Source organism: Odontesthes bonariensis, chromosome 19 (genome assembly GCF_027942865.1).
Source record: "Odontesthes bonariensis isolate fOdoBon6 chromosome 19, fOdoBon6.hap1, whole genome shotgun sequence".
Taxonomy (NCBI): Eukaryota; Metazoa; Chordata; class Actinopteri; order Atheriniformes; family Atherinopsidae; genus Odontesthes; species Odontesthes bonariensis.
This window is the reverse complement of record NC_134524.1, coordinates 25,474,084-25,487,305: the sequence shown is the minus strand read 5'-3', so window position 1 is coordinate 25,487,305 and position 13,222 is coordinate 25,474,084.

The following is a 13,222-nucleotide window of genomic DNA, read 5'->3' as shown; positions in this document are numbered from 1 at the left end:
TAGCGTTAGCAACCGTTAACTTACCTCCAAACGTCGTCTTTTTGAAGCTCGTAACAAAACTCTCCGGTACTTTTCAATACTGTTTTGTCTGGCGGCCAGGAGTCTTCTCTGGCTCTCTTCTCTTGCCTTCTTTGCGACAAAAAGCCACAGGGTGAGCAGCAACACGCGCAGCCGTGTTACGACGACCCCGCCCACGTCGAGGAGGCACGAAGTATACTCGTTTGTAACACAACCGTGGCGAGCTAGTGGAAAAGCGCCATTAGTTCCAGTGAAAGGAACTCTGAATGCTCCAGTGTACCAAGAGATTTTGGACTGATTTTGATTGATTGGCTTCTCTTCTATAGAAGACACACACAAAGGCCACCCCCAGAGTTAAGAGGGAAAGGAGTTGAAAATGAAAAACAGCAAAACAGAGAAGGGCCCTTTTATTCCTCTAATAAAAAGTACTTATACCATCAATTACATGCAAATTTGACACTGCTATGATCCTATATAAAGAACAACCAACACACAAGTGTGTGTGTGTTTGTGTGTGTGCAACAGTCCAGGAGTTGTGTCTTTTACACCATAACTAAATTAGTTCAAAATGCTAAAGGAAAGAGCTGTGAAACAACAGATTCAGGACGAATATTCCTGCTATACAAATCAGAGATGTGCCTCAGTAGAGCAAAGTGTCCTCTCATAGATAACATTATCACAGAAGCTTTGATGTAGACTGAACCGCAATGTATTAACTAAACACCGCAAGCATTGCTAAAGCAAAGTAAAGTTGGCTTCAGATTTCAGACCTCGGTCTCTCTTTGTCTCTCCTTGCGGAAGACTTTTCCATCAAACTGCTCTCTCCACTTCAGGGTGACTCCATTCACTCCGCTCTCCTTCAGTCTTTCCTGGAACTGGGGGGGGGGGGGGGCACACAAATGACAGTTATTTGGAAACATTTCAACAAAGGTGTGTGTGTGCGTAAATCCTAATTTACCTTCTTCAGGAGCTCTGCTTTCACAGCACTGTCTTCCAGCTCCACAGAGTCCTCCACCTCCAATCTGAGCTTCACTACCTGCCTGGTCACTGGTACCGAATAAAGGAGAGACATTACCAGACATTCCATTTCATTGCATTCAGAAATGTAAATTCATGAACAATCTATACATGTTTGAGGAAGTTTAACATTAGTTATTTTAATAGACTGCAGTATTCTATCTTCCACTGAAGGACAGTAAAACATGGAGAAGCAGCATTTAGCTGTTATGCTGCCAACAAGTGGAACAAACTGCCAGTGGAGATTAAACTTTCACCAAATGGAGACATTTTTAAATCCAGGTTAAAAACATTTCTTTTCTCATGTGTCTATGCATGAAATTTTTATTTGTTTCTCTTTATATTATTTTATGTATTTTTAATGCTTCTTCCACTCCCTGCTGCAATGCTTTTATTTTATGTAAAGCACTTTGAATGCTATTCAAATAAATTTGATTTGATTTGATAAAACACTCACCAGGAGCGAGGCTGTAACAGACAAATGGTAATCGTGATTCGCAGGATAAAAATCTCCATCTTCCTGATTTATCCACTGATGTAACACCACATATGACTGTCATTGACTGGATAAGGTTTAGAGCATCGTCCCACTCGCTGAATAGGAACCTGCTCCTATCAGACCAATAAAAATTTGGATCTCTAAATAGACCAATCCATGTCGATGCTGCACTTGGTAACACGCTGCTGACTATCTGGTTCTCTGTGGAGTTCCTCACAGTGGCCAGGTCTACGTGGTTCTCCCTGCAGTACCTCTGAGCACTGGTCCAGTTCATTCTCTCATTTACAAAAATAAATACAGGATCCAGCTGTGTTCCTGCAAGTGATAGGACATATGCTGAGATCACATTCTTTTTCTGTTTAAAAAAATAGGCTTTTCTAAACATAATGAAATAAATCTTGCTTGATAGTCTTACCTTTGTAGCAAACGAAGGGGCAGGATGTCATGCAGTCATAATCAATCCACATTCCATAATCTTTCGTTACCACACAAAACTGGTTTGCTGACTTAAAGTTGGGCTCATTAACAGAAGTGTACCAGTTCCTGTACTGAGCCCCACTCCCTGTGAACCCATCAGACCACCTCCAGTCAATTTCACTGTAAAGACCAAGCCACACGTTAGAGTAGTGACCAGCAGATGAAACCGTGTTGATAAGTTGTTTCAGTTCTTCAGAGTTTTCAATGGTGGCCAGGTCTGTGTGTGTCTGTCTGCAGTAGGTCTGAGCTTCAGTCCAAGTCAAAGGTTGATTGACAAAGTGGTACTGACGGAGGACGCAGGTGCAGAGGACGAGCCATTCTGAGAGGAAAAACACGACAAAGCAACATCTCAGAATAGGTCAACATCTCATACATTACAATATCACACAAGAGAATGCTCTGCCAAAGGTTAACAAAGGATTCTACCCGAGAGAAACAAGACACCCAGTAAGATCCTCGCCATCAGGATGCTGCTCTGTGAAGGCTGAGGAACACTTTCCTTATGAAAAAAAATGCTTAAGTACATGAGAACTACTCCTCCTCTTTGAGTTGCCTGTGGCATGAAATGCGCTATATAAATAAAGATGCCTTGCCTCTTTCCCTTTATGTAAAAAGCGATGAATGACTTCATGCTCCGTATGGAAATTAAAGGGGAAGTTGTTGTTTGCCAAATACAACAAATGTCATCTGCCTCGACCAGCTGGGGTTTGAGAGGACAGAAAGGGGGGGGGGGGGGGACGACACACCAGTTAATGACCACAATAATGTCACATGTAAGTTTTAAGCCTGGTCTTAAAAGTGGAAAGGGTGTCTGCTTCCCGGACATTTACTGGCAGCTTATTCCACAAGAGAGGGGCCTGATAACTGAAGGCTCTGCCTCCCATTCTACTTTTAGAAACTCTGGGAACCTCAAGTAAACCTGCAGTTTGGGAGCAAAGTGCTCTGTTAGGAAAATATCTTATGATGAGATCTTTAAAGGTGATAGAGAATGGTTGAATGGGGCATTAATCCTTGTTCTGTGATGTGATATGTAGCCCCCAAAAAATTGGTTGGGTCTGTAATGGCTCAGAACTTCCCTAAAAGGTTCTCTGAAACAGCTATGTTACTATGCTGGGTTTAGAATGCGTCGTTTGCGGGGCGGTCGGTGGCGTGGTGGGTTGGGCGGCCGCCCCATGTACGGAGGCTATAGTCCTCGCTGCAGCTGGCCCCGGTTCGAGTCCCGCACCGAGCGGCCCTTTGCTGCATGTCTCCCCCCTCTCTCTGCCCCCTGCTTCCTGTCTCTCTCCAACTGTCCCATAATTAAAGGCATAAAAAGCCCCAGATAAATAAATAGAATGCGTCATTTGCCCTTATTGGCGTCGTTTCAGAGCTTATCTGGCAACCTCATTATGAAATGCAGGTAGGTGTTGGCGCTATTCGGTTGCCGTTGCTTGATTGGCTGGCCTTGCTCTCACTGAAAACAGAGCTATAGAGTAATACACTGACTGAAAAGAAAGCTCATTCCCTTAAGATATAATAATAAAAAATAAAGAATAAAAATATATGAATATAAAATGTACAAGGTGTGTACAACAATACACAGTATCCAATATACAGAGCAACAACAGTGCAGCTTCATTAGTGCAATTTTAATGATGGTAAAGTGACTGGGGCAGGTTATGAGGTGATTATGAAGTGTTCATAAGTCCAACTGCAAGGGGGAAAAAACTGTTTTTGTGACGGGAGGTTCTGGTCCGAATGGACTGAAGCCTCCTGCCCGAGGGGAGAAGGGTCAGCTGTGATCCGACCTGCTCGCCCCATAGTCCTGGAGACGTGCGGGTCATGGATAGATGGGAGGCTGCAGCCGATCACCTTCTCAGCAGAGCGCACAGCTCGCTGCAGTCTGTGTCTGTCCCTGCTCGGAATCGTGCAAGCTTTGTGAAACTGTACTCCGTGAAATGCGCAGCGCAAAGGAAAAGTCGGCGCTTGTATGTACTGGGGATGCTGTTAAAAATAAATAAAAGCCATTGATCGCGAACATTGCTTTCCGGGGGAAGAATATGTAATGATCGTAGTCCGCTTTCACAGCCTTGGAAGGCACACCAGTTCCTGTTTCTCGCCGAAGGGGCGTGTCTGAAACGGGGTGGCTGTGGATTTGTGTGTGTGTGTGGGGGGGGGGGGCGATTGCTGAAAAAGTGACATCACTTTTTCACAAAAACGAATTGGCACTTTTTCTGGGGGATATTCAAAAAAAGGGGGAGTACTTGAAATAGAGGTTCTGACACTTGCTGGCACTTCGTGTGTACTCCCCACAGCGGGGAGACTCAGAACTAACACCAAAAACGGGAAAAAGACGATTTTGATTCTCTATCCCCTTTAAGATATGATGGAGCTCGGTCATTAAGAGCTTTATATGTGAGGAGAAGAATCTTAAATTCTATTCTGAATTTAACAGGGAGCCAATGAAGAGAAGCTAAAACTGGAGAAATATGATCTCTCCTGTTAGTTCTCATCAGAACTCTGGCTGCAGCATTTTGGATCAGCTGAAGGCTTTTCAAAGAATATGTGGGACAGCCCAATAATAAAGAATTACAGTAGTCCAATCTTGAAGTAACAAATGCATGAATTAGTTTTTCTGCATCACTCTGAGACAAGATGTTTCTGATTTTAACAATATTACGAAGACGAAAGAAGCACAGAAAAAAAAGATGCTGGAGCCTGATGTGTACACATGATGGCCCCTTCACATTTCTGACTGCCCCCTCATATATGTCGGCCTAGAACCGGCCCTGCTGAGCCCCACTCCCTGTGAACCCATCAGACACACCTTAGAGTTGTGACCAGCAGATGAAACTGTTCTTCAGAGTTTTCAATGGTGGCCAGGTCTGCGTGTGTCAGTCAAAGTAAAATTTTGAATAACAAAGCTGTACTGACGGAGGATGCACCTTCCTTTCGTCAGTACCACTTTGTTAATCAAAATTCGACTCGGTGCAGAGGATGAGCCATTCTGAGAGGAAAAACACGACAAAGAAACATCTCAGAATATGTACACACATTACAATATCACACAAGAGAATGCTCTGCCAAAGGTTATCAATGCAGACATCCCAAGTCTCCCGGAAGTTCCGGGAGTCTCCCTGATATTGATAGTTAATCACGGATGCCCGCGAGTCGGATAAAATATCCCGGATTTTAGACTATGCGAGGGAGTGTTTTTTTTTTTTTTTCAATGTGAATGAGAGCGTGCAGACAATACAATAACTCGTTTCGACTGCGCAGGAACGAGAGGGAGAGGGGTGTGGGGAGAGGTGTGAAACCTGTGCGTATCTGTCCAAAGCGATGCTCTGTTCAACGAGCACTCAATGCGACTGCTTGTCACAGGGCGCGCTGATTGGTTTAGTCAGCAAAATAAGCCAATAACGTTCGGTGTGGGAGGGCTTCGATTTAGGCTATCTACACACGTAGTCGGGTATTTTTAAAACCGAATATTCCCCCCCCTCCGTTTATAAAATAATTTGTATCCACATTACCTCGTTTTCCAAAAAAACACCTTCCACACATAACCGAACATCTGCGTTTTCACCTGTCTTGACAACCCAAATGCATTTGCTGTTTTGCGCAATCTGCCCTCGTCAGCTAAATAATAAAGTGTGCACGCAACTTTTTTGAGCACACTGACAGGTGATCGCATGACAGTGGACTGCCCCTCGATATGAGGACGTAATAATCCCGACAGCGACAGGAGTGAGGACCGGGACATGCGAAATTGTCACGCCATTCCTCTGGCAGTACGACTTGGGCGTGTAAAATCAAGGCAGTAAACAGCGCCTGCACAATAATAACCACCACAGTTCTCAAGGCATCCATGCTTCTTCAGTAAACAAAGGTCGCACTTTAGACTTTAAAGCTGATTTTTTGTTGTTTTGGCTCATATTGTGACGTTTGAAAACTCAAAACTCCGGTTATCTCTGTCTACACGCAGCTGCATAAACGGAGTTTTCAAAAATCTTCACTTTGCCCGAAGTTTTTAAAAACATTCGTTTACGATGCGTTTTTATGCGTTTTCATGTGGATGATAGGTCCAAACGTAGAAAAATATATTCGTATTTCTGTAGGTTAAATGCTGTTATAAAATAAAGCAAAACGTATCACAGACTTATTGAAAGTATAGGCCTATATCTAACTATCTATATCCAGCCTGTCTTTTAAAAAGTCCCCCATTTAATATGTTGATAAATAGGCAAAATTAGAGACCCCCAAAATTAAATAGGTGGGGGGTGGGCGGGGGAGGGGGGAGGGGAGGGGGGGGGGGGTGTTCAATAAGCATCTCCCTGAAATGAGAGTTTTTGGAACTTGGGATGTCTGACAATGAATCCTACCCGAGAGAAAAAAGACACCCAGTAAGATCCTCGTCATCATGATGCTGCTCCGTGGACTGCTGAGGAACACTTTCCTTGTGAAAAATTTGCTTTAAAGGGATAGTTCGCCTCTTTTGACATGAAGCTGTATGACATCCCATATTAGCCACATCATTTATGAACATTGACTTACCCCCTGCTCCATCCTGTTAGCCGAGTTCCGGCCTCGTTTTGGCCTTGACGAAGGTAGTCCGGCTAGTTGGCTGGGGTCCCGAAAATAAAGCGTTTTGCTTCTCAAAACAATATGCGTTAAAAAGAGGAATACATTTGCATCACAAAATCGTTAATCCAGAAAAAGTCAGACCTTACAATCGCTTGGCGCTATTTTTGCCTCCCTTCATATCACTCCGTTCAGCCACCTAGCGATAGCCGCACCTGTTACGGTGTTTACTGCTCGGTCTGCACTTCGGTCTGCAAGGTTTACACAGCCCGTAGTGATACGAAGGGAGAGAGAAATAGTGCCAAGCGATGAACTTGAAAACTAAAGCTTAATTTATGGTCGTCACCATAGGCTACGGAGAGCCCTTTCCGTCGTCCCTCACGGAGACGCTCTCTGTCGCTTGCGTTCGTCGGCCAAAATTCCTAGACCACAAGGGTTGTGATTGGTGATCCGGTTTTGCTCCTTCCTCTCACAACAACAACACCGCCATTTTTGAAAAGGTTTACTGTGTGGTCGGTCAACATTTGATCAAAATTATTTGCATTTCAAAATCAATAAGCTCCAACTCCAACAACAGTCTTTCTCTCTCGGTCGCCATCGTTCACTGTGAGGAGTGGAACGGAGCCGGAGGGTTAACAATCAATCAACGGATTTCACCATATACATCGCGAGATTAGGTCGTCTAGCGTAGCGACAAAGCGTACTGATCGGGAGGTGAATTGCCTTGCGTATCCGACGGAGAACTTCGAAAGGTTTAATAGCCTCTGCGTGACCATGGAGTCGGATTGACAGATAGCGACAGAGAAGCATACCGAGGCCTTAAGACATGACAAAACTAAAACATGGCAAAACTAAGAACTAAACATGAACTTGAAAGCTAAGACATGATCTTAATGCTGTCTCAAAAGCAGAGGGATACATCACCAGGACTGGATGTGGGGGATGGGGCCCACTTTGGCTCTGTGGTTATTCGGTAAGTACATCACCTTGTCTGTTTCAATTGTTCAGGGGAAGGAAAATGGAACAATGAGAAGAACAAAATGTTCAAGCTTGATCAGAGCGGAATTGTGGCTATATTTGCAACTTTTTTTTAATTGAATTTTTAGTGTCTGTTTGATGATATTTGATGAAGTATCCCTCTTCATTGTAGTGCTGAATAGGCGACTGAACAACTTTCATTCCTTACTGTTATCTATTACCTATCAGAAACTATGTTTTAAATATATCATGATTATTGCAATATTGAGACATAATTACATCGGATATATTTATAGTCTATCTTCTTCTTCTTTCGGCCTCTCCCTTTTATCAGAGGTCGCCACAGCGAGTCCATCTCAAATCATCAATTTGGCACATGTTTTACGCCGGATGCCCTCCCTGACGCAACATATATCTATAGTCGATAAGTAACTCAATGTCTCCATGAGTTAAACGTGGAGTAAAATGTGATTTGGAGTAAAATGATCAATTCCCCTGATTTGACATCATACGCACTTACTAAAATGACACATGTATACGTTTTTTACATGGAATTAACGGATTCATTCCTTAGAATAGTTTAGTTGGACCTCCTCCTTTACTCCTTTCAGTCTGCACAGATCTGACTTTGCTGTTTGTCATGCTTCATGCCCCACACTTACAGCAAACTGCCCACACCCTTCTGCATATAATGCAACCATGCCCCCATCCTCAGGCCTCATCCTCACACACACACACGGGTATTTTTGTAAGTGCAGGTGTTCCTGTGGTTGTCAACAACACTGACACAGGTTTTGGCCCTGAAATAGATATTTTTAAAAACTCCATTTGGCTGAAGAGAAATAAAAACTCAGTGTTGTCAGGTGGACAGGGCATATTTTGAGACTTTGGCTATTATAGGCTGAGAACAATGAAATTGCATTGGATGTGTGAAGCAATGGTTCACTTTTGAGTAGGGCTGGGCGCGTTAACTCGTTATTATCGTGTTAACTTGTTAATTATTTAACGCCGATAAATATTTTAGCATCACATTCACACAGTTACAGCAAACACCACGAAGCATGGAGTAATAAAATAACAATAAACTAGCAGGTAACATCACCATTACAGGTGCTCCTCGGTCTCTGTGTGAAGCTCACGGAGCTAACCGGCGCTACTTCCTGTTTTACTTGTTTCAACATAAAAGCACTTATTTCAAAATAAAATTTTAAAAAAACTCCTGCATTTACAGCCAAGTTGAATTGTCTTATCACCGTAGTACAGGGCTACCCAAATCCGGTCCTCGAGGGCTGACGTCCTGCAGGTTTCAGATGTTTCCCTGCTTCAACACAGCTGATTCAGATGAAATGGAGCTCTTCAAAAGGTTGTTAAACCAGCTGATGAAGCATCGATCTGAATCAGGTGTGATGGAGCAGGGAAACATCCAAACCCTGCAGGACGTCGGCCCTCGAGGACCGGATTTGGGTAGCCCTGCCGTAGTAGTTCCAGTCTAAAATATCCCTTCAAGGCAAAACACAAAACTGATAGCAGCAAGTCATTCAAGGAAACAGACAGTGGAGCTTGGCTTCTACATAAAAACTACATAAAAATGCTGATGTTAAAAGTGTGTTTGCACAACAAATGTTATGGCACTTTCATTCATATGGCAGCACATTTAAAATAAAACTAAATGCTAAAGGCTACACACTACTTTTGAATTAATTTATGGATTTTGCGTACGAATGCGATTAATCGTGATTAATCAGGGAAATCATGTGATTAATTAGATAAAAAATTGTAATCGTCGCCCAGGCCTACTTTTGAGAGAAAAGTGGAGGAGCCAAACTTACAAGGGGCCTGTGCCTCAATACCTTTTGATATGTTTCCACTTTATTGACCGCTTTATGGGATTCTAGTGTGGCTGTTAGGAATTACCAGGTTATTCTGGTAGGACTGGGAAAATTTGTCTTAGAAGAGATTAAGCATATTTTGAAGATGTAGTGAATAGTGATGTTGATCAAAAACCTGATAAAGCTTTTGAATGACACTTTACTTTGTTATAAGTCCATTGTCAAAAAAAAGTTGTAAATATAAATAAATCAGAATGCAGTGATTTGTAAATCTCAAATCAATATTTTATTTACAATTTTTTTAAAGTACGGGGCAAGAGGCAACTAAAGGCTGTAAAAGTGAATAGTTGTAACAAGAAACAGTGGGAGGAACATTTTTGCAACGCAGGATGATTAACAATATGTGAGTCATGGAGCTGGTTATAAAAAAGAACTCTTTAGAGAGGTAGAGTCTCTCAGAAGTAAAGCAGAGAGCAGAGGTTCAGCAATTCGCAAAACACTGTCTAAAATTGTGAAATCCCATCATCTACAGTAATGTTATCAAGTCAAAAGATTCAGTGAATCTAGGAACATCTCTGTGTGCAGGGAACACAGCTAAAAATCAATATTGGATGGCCACCATCTTTGGATCCCCAGGCAGCACTGCATCAAAAACAGGCAGAATTCTGTCATGGAAATCCCTGCATGGGCTCAGGAACACTTCAAGAAATGATTGCCTGTGAATACAATTCCCTGTGCTGTCCACAAATGCATGTTAAAGCTCTGTCGTGTTCAGAAAAATGATGATGAATTGGAATTTGAACATCTTTTTCAAAGTCATGGACGCCATGTCCTCTAGACTAAAGAGAACAGGGAGCATCCAGCTCATTATCAGCACTCAGTTCAAAAGCCTGCATCTCTGACGGTATGGGGATGCATTGCTGCCTATGGGACTGCAGTCCAGACCTTTTACAAAATATGACAAAGAAGACCTAGAACTGTTGAGCAGCTAGAATCATGTATATGGATTTGAATAGGGAGAAAATATGGAGGATTGAAATATAATCCGAAATGCCTGAGGAGGCTCAGTGTTAGCCTCTTAGTGTTGTTAGCAGCCTACATTTTTGTTCAAACTATATAAACAACTGATATTTTTTAAGCAAACCACTCAGAACGTAAGAGAGCACCTGCTTTTGGTACCAGAAGTACCATGTTTTTCCACTCTCTGTTTCAGGCGCCATCCGACAATCCATCAATAGCTGAAAAGCTGAGCCCAATCAGAAAAAGCGCTCCCTCATTTGCATCACGAGGCAGAAATGCATATCGAAATGTAAAACAGACATAGGGAAATAGATTGGCTGGGGAACTCAAGAGGGGGAGAAAATGCTAAAGAAAATGACAGAAGTAAATACATTTGTACATAAAACAAATCAGAATTCATTTTAAAAGTAAATGGTGAAATCAAAATGAAATAAAGAATTAATACTGAAAAAAATACAGGAACACCAAATTAACAAAGAAAGAAATTAAATATATTCCAAATTGAAAAAAAATTGAAAATTGACTGTCAAAATAAACAATTAGTAGCCATAACACCAGCATAAATGAAATTAGGTTTAGAATTAAAGCTGAAAAAGTTGTTTATTTCACATTCTATTCATTTATCTTTGCATACATTTATTTTTTATTTACATTTAGTAGCATTTGTCATCATAGACTTATTTTTTTAACTATATATTTTTTCATATAGGGCTGCACAGTGGTGTGGTGGTTAGCACCGTTGCCTCACAGCAAGAAGGTTCGCATGTTCTCCCCGTGTATGTGTGGGTTCTCTCCGGGTACTCCGGCTTCCTCCCACCTTCCAAAAACATGCACGTTAGGTTAATTGGTGTCTCTAAAATTGTCCTTAGGAGTGAGTGTGAGCGTGTTGTTTGTCTCGTTTGTCTCAGTGTGGCCCTGTGATGGACTGGCGGCCTGTCCAGGGTGTACCCCGCCTCTTGCCCGATGACTGCTGGGATAGGCTCCAGCCCCCCCGCGACCCGGCTGACGGATTCAGCGGGTATAGAAAATGGAGCGATGGATTTTTTCACATTTATTTCCCATTATAGCAGTTTGACTTCTACGTACGAAATGATGGAATCACACACACACAAAAAAAACTATTAATACTTTGTTAAACCTTCTCTTGCTTGAATTCTTTAAGAAATTCAATTATGTAACACAATATTCTTTATCAATCAGGTTCCAACTCTCTTGTATAACAGTTGATGGGTCAGGTTTACAGGATAACATCTCGACATAGGCATTGATTTTCAATTTCCTCTGGTAATTAGTCAATTAGTTTGCTGGTAATGTCATTGAGTTGATATGTCTTTATTGAAGAGAAGTTTGAACACTCTTTGCTCTGGAGCAAGATGTACCATCACCTTGAAAAATAACCTCAACATCACCAATCCTCCTTTTGATTGATGGAATGAGGAAAAAATGTCCAAATGTAGATCTATAGTTGAGTCATGACTGCTATCTTCTTTTGTCCTTTACTTGACATCAACTATACATCAGTGACTGTGGAAATATGCCAGTTTTCTTTAAAGCTGCAGTCTGCAACTCTTTTTCAAGCATAATGCCTGGAACTGTCCGGGGATTCTGAAAGTAGTACATTAAATACCCCAATACAAAAAAAAAATGAGTTCTCTAGGTCCCCTATATGTCCCGCTAGGTCCCTCCAAAGCCAGCAGGTTTGTTTTCAAAATTGCAGACCGGACCGGTAAAAGGTAACCAATCAGGTTAAGAGCTGGGCTCTGCTGCCTGTCAATCACCGATTGTGCACGCGCGATACAAGGTAGGCTCATCCCCACGCTTACTTATCTAGACTATTGAACTTCATTACGGGCTAGTCTACTTACTGTGTCTTCTATGATTGCAAATTACAGGTGAGTTGATGAATGAGGAGTCGTGTACGCGAATCTGGCGTGCACGTAGACGTGCACGAGTTCTCATGTGTTTTGATGGGGCGGGACAGGAAGTTGAATAACTTTTTATTTTTCGGTTAAAAAATAAGCATTTCTTGCATTTTGCTACAACGGAGGTCACCGTTTTCAACTTCAAGCGTTCTGATAGATCATGTAAACTCTTAAAATGCCAAAAATTAGGACTTTACGTATGACAACAACAAATCCTGCAGACTGCAGCTTTAAGCAGTTGTCAGGTTGGGTGGGTGGTGCGAGGCGTGGAAGGATACGGATGCACATACTTCAAAAGAAAACTTGATTTATTTTCAAGGAGAAGGTCAACATAAGGTCAACAGAAAACTCATAGCACTGTGCTCGGAAAATCGAAAATGCTCAACAAAAGAAACGAAAAACAAATGGGCAGAAACAGGAGTCAATATCTACGAGAAACCTGTAAGAAACCGGCTGAAGTAGAATGGGATTTACATCCAGAAAAGCGTAAACCATCACTGACAGCTAAACAGAGTAAAACAAGGTCACATATTGCTAAAGAGAAGCAGTCATGGACTGTGGAGGTGAAAAGTGATATTCAGTGATGAATCACAGATCTACATTGGACAAGGAGATGATGCTGAAACTTTAGTGTGACGCAGGTCCAATGAAACACATAAAGATGACTGCTGTCATGTCTGTGGGTTCATGCCTTGGTTTTTAGTTTTGCCATGTTTTAGTTTTTTCTCATGCCTTAGTTTTCTAGTCCAGATCCAGTATTTAGTTTTGACATGTTTTCCCCATAGTTTCTGTTGCTCTGCCATCACCTTCATGCACGCCACCTGTGTTTTTCCCCTCAGCTGCACTCACTCGCCTATCACTCCGTAAGTATTTAGTTTCCAGGTTTCCTCACTCTCTTTGCCAGA